Here is a 15,140-nt window from a genome sequence, read left to right as displayed (position 1 = left end):
CTTTGTGTCAAAATAAAATCTTAAGAGTTCATAATGATTTTGCTTTTACAGTCACTAAAGTCAGGTGCTGTCTGGCAGCCCATGGTATGTGGGAAATGAAATGAGATGCTTATTTGGTCCCTTTTGGCTCTGTGCTTTGTGAATTTGGATAGCTGGAGTGACACTGAAACCCAGCTCCTGGCACCCTCCATCCATTTTGCATTCTAGTCATGAGAATGATTTCTCCTTACAGTTTTGCTTTTGAGATGCTGCAGATGGTGGGGGGAAAAAGAGGGGAGAGAGGAAGAGAAGATCTGGGGAAGGGGCTTCTGCACTCTGCCACTATAATTCATTGTGATCTGACCTTCTGGATTTTCAGCCCTGCTCAGCCATCCATCACTCCTCATGTGACTGTCACCTCATATTATTGTAATTAGCAAGTGCCAGCCCCAGAGATTTGACAGTGGAAGTGAAAAAGTCCCAGAAGCTCTCTGCCAATTTAAAATTAACCCTGTCATTACAGGACAGACTGTCCTGCTCCAGAATTAGCTTCTTGGCATTTTGCACTGAGATAATACCATGGTCCCACGGTGGTATCCAGCTCCTTGACTCACCTTGCCTTGTTGTCCTTGTGTCCTCCCAGCTTCCAGGCTGCTTCACCCTCCTTCCTCCCTACATGCCACCCCTCTTTGCTGCCTATGAGAACTGAAGCTGCTAATGAGGATGCTCAAGCCGGCAGTCCCAGAGTCTGTGGGTGGATGATAAATTCGGCTTTCTGTGGTTGTGCCAACTGAGGGCTGTCTGCTCAGCCTCAGAAAAGACCCTGCTGTTCTGTCTCTGTTCTTTCCCTCCTTCTGGGACTTATTCCCCTGTGCGAGCACTGCAGAATAGAGAGCCACCAAGGTCCCTGCCCGTTTGTGTGGCCATTGCTTAGTGCTGCTAAGACTTCCTGTCTTTGTTGTTGTGGGTATCTCAGCCAGGTGGACAAAAGCTAGGTCAGATCTGCCTTCTCATGCTGTAAGTTCCTCACCTTTGCTTATAAACTTTCTCCCGGTGTGATTGGCAGTTGCTGCTGCCAAGTCCCTCTTTACATGGCATTTACAGATCATGCTTCATTGTCTTTTAAGCAGGGGGTGGCTGGAGGTCATCCTTGTTGTTACTTTGTTCATCTAATTAGGTGCAACTCCTGCTCTGCTGCTGTACGAAGGTGACAGCACTGACAGCTCACTGGAAGGTTGCCTTTTGCTGGGAAATATCTGGGGCTGCAGACAAAAAACTGAGATATGGAGAGTGCGACAATATCTGACACACTGTCTCTGTGGTCATTCCATCTGTTCAAACAAATAGAACACAGACAGGTAATGAAGGTGCTCATGATCCTGCAGTTCAACTGGGTGATGAACTATTTCATTGAGCATGACAGGCATGTTGGACATGGCCCTGGCTCAGATATCGTTCTGATAGAGGTTGCATATAAGCAACAATGTATTTGCTAAACCCATTCCACACCATTCTGTCAAGGCACAGCTTTTTTTACTGTGATGTTCACAAAAGGTGGCCCACTCCTAATCCTTAAGGATAAGGTGATGCCCATTCTTTTGCAGTAGTTCTGCACCGCCATAATCAGTTCTGAGACACATTGCACTTTCCCCATCCCCTTGACAGCTATTGCTACAAATTGTCTACTCTTAATTTAACCTCTCTGGGAGGCTGGGCCAGAACAGCTCCTGCTCATTGCCACAAGAAGAATAACTGAGCCCCTGAAACATAATTTTGCTATCTAGTCATTATATGCCTGAGCCATGAAGTTTCTGAGCCTTCTTTCAACCTTCAAGCATATTTGCCTCTGCACCACACAGTTTACTGAGCCCTGTGCCAACCCACATGGCAGGCTATGTTTGTATGAGAACTCTTGTATTTTGTTGGTGTTCCTGACACTGCACTAGATACCAGCAGTAACTGTGCTCACCGAGAAGCAGGAAAGTGCCTACACAGCTGTTACTGCCTTAAGCTTTTCTAATCACAGCAAATTCCGATGGTTTGTCAGCTACATCCACAGAATAGTGTATCCTTTTCTTTGTGCTACATTCTAGGTTATTTTATTGTAGTGAGAGCTCATACAACTTTATTAGGGCAGCGTGCTCCCTGTGTCTCTTCTTAGCTTTAGTACATTTACAAGCACTGCTCATCATGAGGAAAGGTTGTGTGGAAGAGTAGCCTTGAGAGTGCATAACCTTGGTGTTGTTATGTGGTTTATATGCACAAATGAAGAGAAAATACTTGCCAGTAAATGGAAAGATAGGCATGGAAAGAACAAAAAAGAATCAGCAGAACTCTAAAAAATGGAAGCAAAGTTGTATGTTTGGATTATTCATAAGGTGAAGCATGACAGGCACTAGGGAATAAACTGTGTTGTACTTCATGACTGCCTTCAAGGGAATATGACTTCCCTTCTTCAAGGGAAGATTAAGAGAAATTTCTGCTCATTACTTAAATGCCCAGCTACATTTTATGTCCACACAGTGCAATGCAAAGTGTCAGTACTCATTGGTTTAAGAGCTCACAATTTAAGCTAGCTGGAAATGCCTGTGGATAAGTCTTGCACTATGGGATTGAGCTGCTTCTGCAGCCATAACCAGTGTCTCTTTCTGGTGAAGCATGAAAAATGGAAAAGTTTGTCTTTAGCAGAGATCAAATACTTGGTTCTGGCCCGGAAATAAAGGCCAGAAGTTGCTATTCTGCTAAGCATGGGCAGCAGCACCACACAATCCTTATGTTGCAATGGGCACAGCATAGTTCAGATTGGAAGACACCCCTGGAGGTTTCCAGAATGACCTCTTGTTGAAATCAGGGTTGGCTGAAGATCTGACCAGATTGCTCATAGTTTTATCCAGTCTTGAAAATCTCCAAGGATGGAGGATGCACAGCCTGTCATTTTTCCACCTGCAAAGAGAAAGCATGAGTTATGCAATTGTAATGTAATATCTTTGTGACCAGAGGAACTTGATAACAGAATCAAAGCTGCTCTTGCACTGTTACTTGAGCACTTCTTGCTCTGCAGCTCTCTTTACCACTATACCCTTCAAAGCATGATATTGAAAAGGGTCTATTTTTCACTTTAGGAGGCATGTCTGTGCCATTAGAATGCTTAGCAACATGGATGCAGATGCATGCCATACATGCAATGAAAGTTAGACTGCTTCCCAGCCTATATTAGACACATTTCCCAGCTCTCACCTCATTATTTTTATGATGAATCCAAAACCCAGCAATTAAAAGGAGAGCACCAGTGTTCTTTTATGTCAGCAACGGGTTAGAGTAATTGCCTGTGGAGCTATCAGTGTCCCTAGCCCAGAAATGCTGCAGCTCTCCAGATGGCAACCTTGCACCCAGTAAAAGAACTGTGCTAATTGCCTGAAACCCTTTTTATATCATCCTTCCAACATTATTATTGTGTATTTAAACCTAAGTTTCAGAGTATCAACAGTCCAGTGGGAGTTGCTGGTTTAGGAAATCCTGGAATCCTGGGTTAATAAATCTCTACACATTTGGCTTAGTCATAGCTCAAGATAGCTCTGCCACTCTACAGTTCTGAATCCTTAAACAAGTTACTTTGTTTCTTCATATTCCTTGCTCATGTTCCTTCTGCTTATTTTTGGTATTTCTGGCCTGGTGCTGTAAACTCAGTTGTTAAGTTACTGTCTCAATATGGATTTGACAACAAATCCATATCCAACTAATACCCGTGTTCTCCAGCTATTAACTATTGTTGCTTGCTTCTTGCTCTCTGTCTTTTCACAGGTGAACTCGGTCTCCTGCTATTGTGGAAAAGAGACGGGGAAAAAAGCTACCAACTATTCCACAGAAAACAAAAATAATTTCTTAGCCAGTGGTTATAATAACTGCTGTGGACCCGTCTCTCTCTATATATGATTTCCTGACATTAAATGAATTTGACATTTACATCTGCTTTTATTTATTCTAAGAGCCCTGTGTGATTTTTTTCCCATTTAAATTGCTATTATACTCTGAAAATTGTTTTTAATATTGGCACTTTGGGGCTCTCTATTTATTCTGTCAAATTTACTCAGAGCAAAAACAAGTGGTTTGACAGCAAGAAATTCTCTGGCTTTTGTGATCTTTGGATTGCAGTGGAAAAGGCCTTTGCTAACTCATAGCACTGCAGACCCAGATGTCAGAATTTTCCTGAACTGTGCAGAATTGATGGAGAGTGATGAAGGAGAGCGTGACGCACAGTGCTGAGAATAGACTGTGCAGGAAAAGCAGAGACAGCGGGCTTCTCTCTCTTGTCCCTCTCTCGCTGCTACAGAGGATTTATGACGTTGTAACAGGCTCTGCTGTGAGTTGAATACGAAAAGGATTTCTCCCAGCCCGTAGTACAATCAGCATTTTTGCTGCATTGGCTTCATTGCTTCGCTTCAGTACTCCAGTGAGCTGACTGGCAAAATCCCAAGCTGCATGCTAAGATCCCTGCAGTGCTGCAGGGCAAAAGAGTGCCCAAGCTGCAGAAATAATGAAATAATGTACCTCGTAAGTGCCCTTCACTGAGTCAGAAGATCCCCTGAGGAGCAGCAAAATCCTCGAGAGGTTGTTGCCAAAATTCCTTCTTTGCTGTCATCCACTGCAGAGGTAATGATTTGCATATAGTTACTGCTCAGCAAATTCCCTGACACAGCCTCTGCCCTCCACACCAGAGAACTGCTGGCTGCTTTCATACACAATACACAGATCCAGATTCGTCCAAACACGAGGCCAGCATGTTGGGATCACTTATCTTTTCACCAAGATGAAACCAAATCAGAAAAAGCAATTTTGTTGCTGTATTTACATCTCATACCAGCTTACTCTATCCTTTACTGTCTTTTGCTTGCAGTCTAAATGCGAAGCTCTTGAGTAAAGATTATTAGGTGTTCACAGTGCTGAACACAATGAAATCCTGATCTTCCTTCATCAATCACTATCACAATTACATCAGCATTTATTTGTTTACAATGTCTGTTCTTTCAGTAGGAAGGTCTGCTGGGATCTCAGTGGTAATAAGAAGAGAGTGCTGTTTTTCTCAGCCATGCCTCCTTTTAAGAATATAAATGGAATAGTTCTTTATGGCACCCAAAATGAAATTTTTCCACAGATACCAGTGATTACTTTTTGAGTTGGCTTTTTCCTTTTATGCCTAATTGATACTTTTTTACACTGTATATTTAATAGCTTTCTGGCACTTTCCATGGAGGAATCTTGAGGTACAGAAATATTGTATCTATTTTACAGACATGGGAATCTGAGGAAAAGCATGGTAAGGTTTACCTGTCATCAAGGTCATGCACTGAGTTTGTAACAAAACTGACATTTTAAAAAACCCCAGCAGTTCACCACTATTTCTTCCCCTGTTTTTAGCCATTCCCATTCTCTGTGCCTTCTCTCCCCCATCTTCCTTTTCTGCTACCATTTTGCCAATGTCTTGTCTTCTCTTTCAATGGGTCTTATCCCTGAAGGTGGAGTTTGTTTTCCATATTTCTGAATCTGGATCTGATACCCAAACTCTTCATATGACATTCAGACTCATTGGCTGCCAGTCTTGCTTCTCTTTCACATGGTAACAGCTAGGAAATTCCATAGCAAACTCCCAGCTATTTCAGGGACCTTGGACACTGCCAGTAATTCTCCTTTCTCCTGTTTTTGGTGGTTTTTTTCCCTATGGCCCATTATAGTCCTGGCTTTTAACATTTTTATGGACCATTTTGATTTATAAACAGGTCATTCTGAAATGTTGTGGAGCCTGCAGTGTGTACAGACTCCAGAACAGTTTTCCACGGGACTTTCTGGATTCAGTATCTTTTGTACAACTATGTGCAGTAGTATGTGGGGATGCAGCCCATCTTTTCTCAGCCTCTATTTCAAACAAAACTCCTAATATAAATTTTCTTTCAGTATCCTCACACTGAAAAAGTCCCCAGATTCTTCCTGGATTAAATCTTCAGTTTGCCCTGCAGTGCACCTGAAAAAAAGGTCAATCTGTGTGTACAACAGCTGGTCAAAGGGACATGTTTAGGATTTGAGTGAGGGTTTCTGGTTGGTATTTTTGCCTCTTTACTTTTCAAAAAAAAAATCACAAAACTTCTTCATGTGGTTATTTTAAAAACTTCTGGGCAATCTACTCTGTGAAGTAAGAATAGCCAATTCAAAATTCTGATTTGTATTGATGTAGGCACTCTTTGTATTTTAGACATTGTGTAAATGTCTTTCCTGGATAGATTTGTTATCTTGTTTTTAATACCTTGGAACAAGGGGGAGCTGCTAAGGAGGAGGGGAAGCTCTTTGCCCATGTGAGGACACCAGGGGAGCTGTCTGCCAATTTCAATAAGAGAAGAACAAATTTTTTTTCCTTTTCACTCCTCCCCTCTTTCCTAGTGCTCCTACTCCCTTACATTCACTCCTGCATAGAGGTAGGAATTCAGTCTCCAAACTGAATCAATTCTTGCTCCCTTCACTGATGCTGTCAGCAGAGCAAGTTTAAGTGTCACAACAGTGTTTTTGTGTTGTGAAGAGCTCTTCTATCTGCATTTGCTTGATATAAACAGGCTTGTAGCCCCTTTCCCCTTTATCCTGCTCAATGCAACATACACACTGCAGATCACTAAAGCTGGGATTACTTGGCTTTACAAAGCTTCCCTAAAATGACTTGTCTCTCCCTGTCTCTCTCCGAAAAGCACCACAAGATCTCTGATACCCTGTCTTTTGTCTGAGTGTGCTCAGAGGAAAAAATCTTAAAGACCTATATTTCTTCTCACTTGTTTTACATCTGCCACCAGTTATCTGTATGAATAAGGCATGGAAAAACAGCAATTAGAAGGAGTAACCCCATACTGATAAGATGGCTGCTTGCTGATTGCCTTTACCTCGTGTTCCAACAAGCTACCCAAGAAAACCATCAGTGACTGGAGTAACAACATGGCTGGGAGAGTCTCAAGGGTTTTAGCCAATTCCAAGTGGATCACCAGCCTCATATAAGATGGCCTGGTACTGGTGGAAATTATAGTTTTCAGATGGGACAAGAAATGACTCCCTACTGAGCTATTTTCCACAAGAGTAGAGACTGTCACAGTGTCTGTGCCACTTCTTTCTAGATGCTAGCAAGATTCTGTCTCACTCAGAATTTCCCAAGCACTCTTTATTTGTAGAAGCAATCCTCTCTTCTTTCTGCACTGGACTCCTGCTAAGTAAATAGTAGTTACTTTACTGGGGGGAAATTTACCCTGTGTGTGGAGCAGGGAGTATACTGGAAATAGCAAATATCAGCCATGCTGTTTGATAGAATGATGAAACTCTCTCCTGTTACTTAAATGGCATCATTCCTATGTAGGAAACTATAGCCTAATGGTGGAGCATTAATCTGATGAGAGGAAATTCTCATCAGCTTGGAAATCTATGTATGGTTGACAAAACATCTAAAGCTGTCCTCTTGTTCCCCCTTAAAGTTTTAAGTGCATTTCAGCTTTTGAAGCTAACCCATTCTGCTGGAGGACTGCCCAGTCTTGCTTTGGCTTGTCTCTTTCTCTGGATTCCTGCCACATAAGAGATGTTAGCTACTTTGGTTGTGTTTTAGAAACATGGAAAATGTGGCTCATGTAAGCTTATGATAATGGATTGCTGGACTTTTCAGGCTGATGTTGTGGTTTATATTCTGCATTTCATGCTCAAGAATTTCCCTTGTGTAAACCTCACCCCTGTTGTTCATTTGCAAAGAGAAATCTTTTGGAGATGGGACAGAATTTGCCAAGAGTAGGAAGGGAATGTGGTCTGCCATGGAAGATGTGACATATTCTGCACCTCACCAGAGCTTTGCAGCAGAATCCTGTTTTGCTGCTCTCTGATATCCTCTTTTGCTGTACTTTTGGCTGATGTTTTTCAATGCTAAATCACTAGTCTGCACTGCTTGAACCATCTCATGGCTTGTTGAGGTTCACTGACCATCAATTGCAGTCCACAGCTGCCTTGGTTTGTAACTTCAGAGAGAAGAAAGCTGTCTGACAGAAGCACTTCCTACTGGAGCTTCCAAACAGACAGCCACCACAACTCTTATCTCATTGTAGGTAAAGATATGCTCATGAGGTAACAGGTGTGAAAAATGTTATTTATTTAGTAAAATAACGTATGTATTTTTGTATCCCACTCCCTGTTCAGATTTATATTTATGTATCCCTTCAAAATTAGAGACTGTCAGAGATTATGTGCAGTGCAGATATTAAAGTGCATGATTTTGTTGTGAGGACCTTGGGCATATGGCAAGTTTCTCTCCATACCTCAAGCAGGGGCTCCCCACCTCCCCAGCTCTTACCTGCGTCGGTGTGGTTGTGCTAAGGTAATGTCTGGCTTCACAGTTTCTCTTTTCTTTTCTTCAGGTGTGACTTCCTGTCAAAACTATGGCAATATCGTGGCATCAGGCTGGCTGCAGGGAAAGAGGGTTGGCTTAGGAGCTGCAGAGCTGACTTGTGAGGCAGTTCATTTTTTGTTTGGCATTTGCTTCATTCAAATGCTTCGGCCATTTTTTGTTAGAGTGAGCAATGTCAAACTTCTCAAGTGAACATAAAGATATGAATACAGGCAAGAGTGGTGAAGTGCACAGCTCCTGTCCCATGCTGGGACCCTAATTGCTCTAAAGAATTACACACTTTGTCAAGTCCTGTTTGTAAGTCCTCTCTTGATTCAGCCTATTTTCCACTAGGGGGAAGTGAAGGTGAATTGCTTGATTTGCATAGCACTTGGAGGCAAAAATTTTCAGAAAAATTAATGCCTTGATATGGTGATTTTTATATGCATGTGGATGTCTTGTCAGCCCATGGTTGTCCTACAGAGACAGCATTTCCCTGAATGGCTAGGTTATGCCCATGTGCATAGAGTATATGAAGTGCTTTTGATTTCTGATAAGATGAAATGCCTTTAAAATAAACTCTGTCCCCACAGAAATCATGAGCAAAGCTCCCAGTGACATCTGAGGGTGCAAAGTATTACAAAACCTATCCTAGAAATGACTGAAGTCTGGACAGCCCAGATTTTTCTAAGGTGCTAGTAATCTGCTACACAGAAGAATCTCATTTCTTACCCTTGTGTGCTGTGAAAACACCTTTTGTTTTAGAAACAGGCTTCCCATTGTGATCAGGTCAAGAACTGAACATTTGATAAGAGAATTTACAGCTCTGTGGGATGTGTCTGATGGATGAGGCCATAATGACCTTCTTTGGGTAGTGTAGGGTCCCGTGGAAAAATCCTGAAGCATCTGTCTGAAAAGATTAGGGAGAATCCCAATTCCAGGTCTGGGATTCAACTACCCTGCTGGTTTTTCATTGTCCATATTCCAAGCCTTAACTGAGATCCAGACAGAGGTATATGGTCATTCTGCCTCTATAGAAGATGTGAAACTGCAGGCTGGCATTTCCCTGACCTCAGAGTTGTTCCTACTGCTGTGTTTTGTGGCATCAACCCATTTCAGCAGCAGCATTAGGTTAGAGGATACCCAGAGGCCTCCTTGTCAGTCACAAAGGAGTTGAGCTTTATTCCCGGACACATCATTCCTGCCTGCAGCCAAGTTCTGAAATAAAGCTGGCCAAGGAGAATTGCTCAGAAATGCAGGTCATGGGCAGGCCAGAGTTTGTGCTTGGAGTGAGTCAGCCCTGGAACCTCCATGGGACTGACATTTGAAGATGAGGACAGAGGAAGACAGGCCATGAGTGCATCAGTAACACTTGTGTGTATGCACATCTAAACCAGTCCAGGGGTGAAATTCTTGCAGCTGGGCAAGAATCTTCTTGCTGCTGTGCTTGGCAGACAATGGGGGTAGCTGGACTGGCCCTGAGGATGGGAGGAAACGGTAAAGGCAACTTCCAACCTGAAAAGTGCCATGACAGGGACTGGACTAGATTTCATGCCCTTCCATTGATTTCTGTGCAAGGCAGCCATGGTAACTCTAGCCATATTTAAACCAAGGTTTTCCTCTTCCTCCAGGGGAAAAGAGAGGCCAGAAAGGAACCACATACACAAGCTAGCTTTGGAGCTGTGCTATGGCTGCTGCTCAGCTGAGGGCCTCTGGACTGAGTTTCTCACTGCAGTGTGACCAGCAGGTTCCTGATACCTGCTGCACAGGGCTGCATGGGACTTGCTTGTGGGAATGAGGGGAGACAGTTCACTCTGTGCCAGGCAGGGTAGCATCAATAGGAATTAGAGGAAAACTTGTGCATAAGAAGGAGGCAGGACCAGAGAGTTTTGGCCTAAAGCTAAGAAAGTATTTCTTAGGAAATACGATAGTCTCAGTTAACAGGATCAATATGAGTCATATGGACAAAAGGCAGTAACGGGACTGTTTCTACGACGAATTTCCCTGTAGCTGCTTCACAGATCAAGAAACCTTCAGGATTCATTCCTGGGAACAATAATGTGGAGTCCTTCTCCTCTTGGCTGTAGCAGTGTGAATCAGGAGCAAGTCTTTGGAAGTCAGGGCACCTGACATAGTAAAACAGAGGATGAAGGCACATAAATCCATGAGCTAAGAAAGGGAAGACTTAAACTGAAATGACTGACACAAGAGGCAGCAATTCCTTCCCATACTATTATTCAGCAGATCTTAAACTTTAGGGAGAATTACTATGTGAGGACTGCTCTGCCCTGTATCCATTTTGGCTCCTGGCTGCTCTGCACCATCAGCCAGCAGAAGAGCTGCTGTGAGGTGCCTCGAATCAGGGTACCCAGCAAGGCACCCTGCTCTTGTCCCAGAACATGCCAAAGGATACCCATGGCAGCATGAACAGCTCTGAAGGAGCAGTCAGCAGCAGGGATTGGTAAAACCCTTTCCTTACTAACCCTGAGGACACGCAAGGACTTGCAGGGACGTGTACTGTTTAGTTTCAATTGCTAGTTCACATTTCTCTCAGTTCTGGATAACTGCCTGCTGAAGCTGAGGTTATTTCTAACCTCTTGGAAAAAAAATTTACTTCCACTTTCTACCTGATCATTTTGGTTATTTCTTTTTCCACTGTTGTGCATGAAAAGGCTGGCTGGCCAGTGCAGCCCTGAGCAGAGCTACATGTTCACAGAGCACCCAGGAGCGAGCTAACAGGACAACTAACCCAGCTGGTTTCGCTTCCGTGTGCAACAAATGCCATTGCAAAGAGAGAGTTTGGGATGCTTGTAAGCTCTTTTTGATGCACAAAAAAGAGGTAATGTCTTCTTTTCCACCAAATATAAGCTGTCCTAGCCTGTAGCTTTGCCTAATTTCCTATCAACAGCTTCAAGGAGACTTGGGCGTAAGGTGTCCACTTTTAATCCTCTCCCTGCAGGAGTTGGAGATGGGGTTTGGAGGACAGACAAAGATACAAACCCCTACTTTTTCTCTATTTCCAGTCACCACTTCCTCCTTTTACCAGATCAGAAGATGTCTATATTTCATCTCCAGTTCTAATGGAGAACGTCTGCTAGTATTTTCTCATTGACTGCATTCATTTTAGAGAGCAATCTTGTAATTTTGTCATTCATTGTGAGCTTCTGTTCCCTCTAGTGGTGGCTGGGCTCTGTGTGAGCCATAATATATAGGGACTTTGTTTTAGGTCTGAACCTATATTCAAGATCTGATTTACCCTCAGTCTTCGTTGTTCATCATAGATATTCACTAAGAGACCTAGCAGGCATTTAATCCAAGCTCTGGAGTTTGGAAATAGTCCTTGTGGAGGCCTGAAGTTCTCAGGACCTTGTGTGTGTCAAGCACCAGCCCACCAGCAGGTGTCCCAGAAGCCCACTGGTTTTCACCACGGGAGGAGCAGGATCCGTCCTACCTGGTGCTGGTTCTTCTGAAGAGCCCTACAGATGCTCTGCCACAAGCAGGATATGGCGTCAAATAAAAAGTACAACGCACAAATGAAAAGTCTGTGGATTTCAGGACTGGGTGTGCTGGAGCCAGGATCTTCACCTCACCATGTGGATACGCTCCTTGCGGGGGCTGAGGAGCCTGCTGTTGCCTTGGTGACTGGAGCCGGCTCTATTAGCACAGCCAGGAGAGCTTAATCCAGTGTAGTCCAGAGGATTAAGAACGAGTTCCTGCAGCACAGCTCGAGAAGAGGTGATTTAGGGATGACGCCAGGCAGATATCAAATTTTGTGTCATGTTTAGCCAACATGGGAGTACTGGGTTGAGACGGCTGCTTATCATTCCCCTAGTGCTGCAAAGAGAGCATTATCTTTCTCATATTCCAGGAACCCTTCAACTTTGACAGGGACAAGAAGTCCCTTGGGGACTACCTGTTCTCTATTACCAATACCATCAAGAGACAGTAGTTTCTCCAGCTCTTGCAATGGAAATGAAACCTCTGTCTAAAGGAAAAGCAGTAATAATGTTGTACTGGTTCACAACAAAAGCACAGGAGCATGTGCTAGCACCATCTAGCCAGCATCCCCATCATTGCAGCACCAGCTACTTCTTTCTCCTCTTTTGTCCATCTTTGAGCTTGATGTGAGTAGTTGTCCTCTGTTTTCAACTTACTTTTCTTACTTACTGTCTTGTATCCATTGTCCTCTGGCGTTATTGCTCATCCTCCCCCACTTCTCATCGTCCTTCAGGGAGAGCCTGAGAACTTGCAGGGAAAGCCATTGATTATGCCCTGCTATGTGGGAGAGAGGATGAGATGTTCTGGTTGTATCCCAAACCTGAGATCCTCTGACAAGGGTGAAGCCAGAGTATTCCTGCATTCTGTTTCCAATATGGGCCTGAAATCATGTGAAAATGGTTACAGGGCATGTAGCCACTGGGGAAGCTCTGCCTCGACCCAAGGCACAGCCCTAAAAGCAGGGAGTTATGAAGTCACCTTTGGTCCCTGCTGTCTCCTGTTGTGGAAGCCCCAGATACGGGTCAACTGGTCCCAGCTGTATCATTTCAAATCTGTGTGTCCAAAGCAGCAGGGGAGGAGCCAGATGAGCAGCAATTAATTACCTGAGGCAAGTAATCCCGAGGACTAGGCAGTGCTGTGGGGCCGGACATCCTTGCACACTATGGAGAGCAGTACCCTGTTTCACGCCATGGAGCCTGTCCTGGCAGCTCACTCTGTCTTGGAGCTCGTCTCCTGGTCTGCTTTTCCAGGGTGTGTTCTGCCTGGGTGGTGACGTGGAGGTAGTACAGCGGTGGGTGAGCGAGGGCAGGATTTCCCTACAAGCCCTCAGTCCTCGTCCCCAGCGTGTGAAGGTCGCTGGCTCCTGGGTAAATTTCCATCGGATGCGGCACTCTCCCATTGCGACTCAGCATTTCTGACACCCGACTGCAGCTCCTCTTTCTCATTTGATCATTTTCTTTGTAAGGGGAACTAACAGCCGTTACTAGAGTGATTTGGCCACCGTCCAACAGTGTGTATATTACTCACACATTTCCCTGCTAGCAAAAGGGGGTTTTTTTTCCACTGTCTGGTTGCAGCCTCTTCCTATCTTCATCATTAGATAGCTCAGAAGGTCAGTGTTAAAAGAGAAATCTCGGAGGCTTTTTTTACAACCCAGAGTAAGGGAGGGCTGGTGCTGGGGGAGAGGGAAGGGGTGAGAAAGAATGGAGGTTATGCCTGACTGAATTAATTCTTCACTAGGATTGTCTCTGGTACAGCTGAAAACACAATCCTGGAATATGTAATATTTATAGAAACCATACTGCCCTGGTTGAGTAAATCTCAAGGTCATCTGGTGATCACTGCAAAAGGACTGGCCAGATACTGCTGCTGTTGCCCTGGCATCATGAGACCATAAGACCTTCAACTCAGCACTGAAATCTGCATACAAAATGGGATCCTACTCCCTCTCCCTAACAACCATCTCCCCTGAAACTGCCTTCAGAAGGAAATGCACAGCCCAGCAGTGAGGAGGTTCAAAATGCCTGCATGGCTCCTTTTTTTTTTTTTCCTTTCCTTTGAGAACATTAAGCTATTAACTCTAATTCCCTCAGAGGCAGAGGTCTGCAATTCATTTCACATATAGGGCATCTCAGGAGTTTGCCTGAAGGACCAAGTGCTGGCATGAAGCCAGTTCTTTCATTTCTGAGCCCTTTCCATTCCTTGAGGAAATTCTGCATGGACATGCTGGATGCCAAAGTCCTTAGAGAGAAAAGAAGAGCAGAGGATTTGCGTTTTCAGTACATCTGCTATATTCCTGCACAAAGAAAAGTCATGGTCTCATTGTCAGGTAGACACAATCCTTCCACTGCCCCCAGAAGTACTAACTGTCAAAGAAATTGGTGGTAATGGGGAAAGGTGAGAGCAAGGTCATGACTGCAGCTATTTCACTCTGGTCCAAACGACTGTCCAGCTCTGAAGAGTGAGGGGTCTCCACTGGAGAAAGTGGAGTCAAGGAGGTACTATCCTGAGGCAGGTACCCACTTCTGAAAGTTTAAAAGATTCTCCCCTTTCAAAACATTAAAAGCAAACTAAATGTGACCTCTATACAACCTTCCTGAATTATCTTTCCTGAGCACAGAACATCTTCCCTAATATTCTTTGTTGCTGAAATATTTTCTCCAGTGGGGGTGTTTTCAGGAGTCTTTAATTTTTTGTGTGGGGTTAATAGAGTAAATGAAGGTAATTATTCATGTTTTCAAGCATTTATTCAGCTGTTCAAAACACTTGATTGCAGTACCAGTATTTTAACCAATGCAGCAATGCAAAGCAGTAATAAAAAAAAAAACTCAGACTGAAACAGTGGTCTGCAGTAAGAATAATCGTGTTGCAAGTGAAACAAGGAGCATGCAAAGCATACAGCAAAGGTGAACTCTCAGAAGAGTAAAAGGCATGAGAGGTAAATTTTTTGCTGTTCATGACCTTGGGCCAGACTCAGCTAGGCCACACAAATACGTGTGCTCAGCTTTCCTGGAGCGTGTTCTTCAGTGCTCGCTCAGGTGAGGCTGGAGGTCTCCTGTGAGCACCTCCCCGGTTCCCAGCACCCCAGAGAGACATTCTCCTCTGGGTAACTGGAACCTGGGCTGCTTGTCTCCATGGAAATACTACAAACAGCTCCCATCCATCAGACTGCACTGAGGTGGATTTAAGCCTGGTATGTACTGTCTTGGTGAGGAGTCACTTCTGATGTAGAATTTGTGAGTAGGTAGCTGGACAAGAATTTGCAGCTCGAGGG

General features: G+C 44.0%; 1 long non-coding RNA gene across 1 annotated transcript; it reads right to left on the bottom strand.

Moving 5' to 3' along the window:
- Positions 1 to 2,210: 2,210 nt before the first annotated feature.
- On the bottom strand, positions 2,211 to 12,411 carry LOC148184917 (uncharacterized). The gene is made up of 4 exons (XR_015771974.1): positions 11,820 to 12,411; positions 8,336 to 8,446; positions 4,528 to 4,621; positions 2,211 to 2,922 (listed from the first exon to the last, which is right to left on the bottom strand). It is a non-coding gene; the product is annotated as an uncharacterized LOC148184917 (long non-coding RNA).
- Positions 12,412 to 15,140: the final 2,729 nt, after the last annotated feature.

Source organism: Pseudopodoces humilis, chromosome 2 (genome assembly GCF_049639895.1).
Source record: "Pseudopodoces humilis isolate 2021_Gansu_Grassland_sample_001 chromosome 2, ASM4963989v1, whole genome shotgun sequence".
NCBI lineage: Eukaryota > Metazoa > Chordata > Aves > Passeriformes > Paridae > Pseudopodoces > Pseudopodoces humilis.
This window is presented reverse-complemented; position numbering and strand designations above follow the sequence as displayed.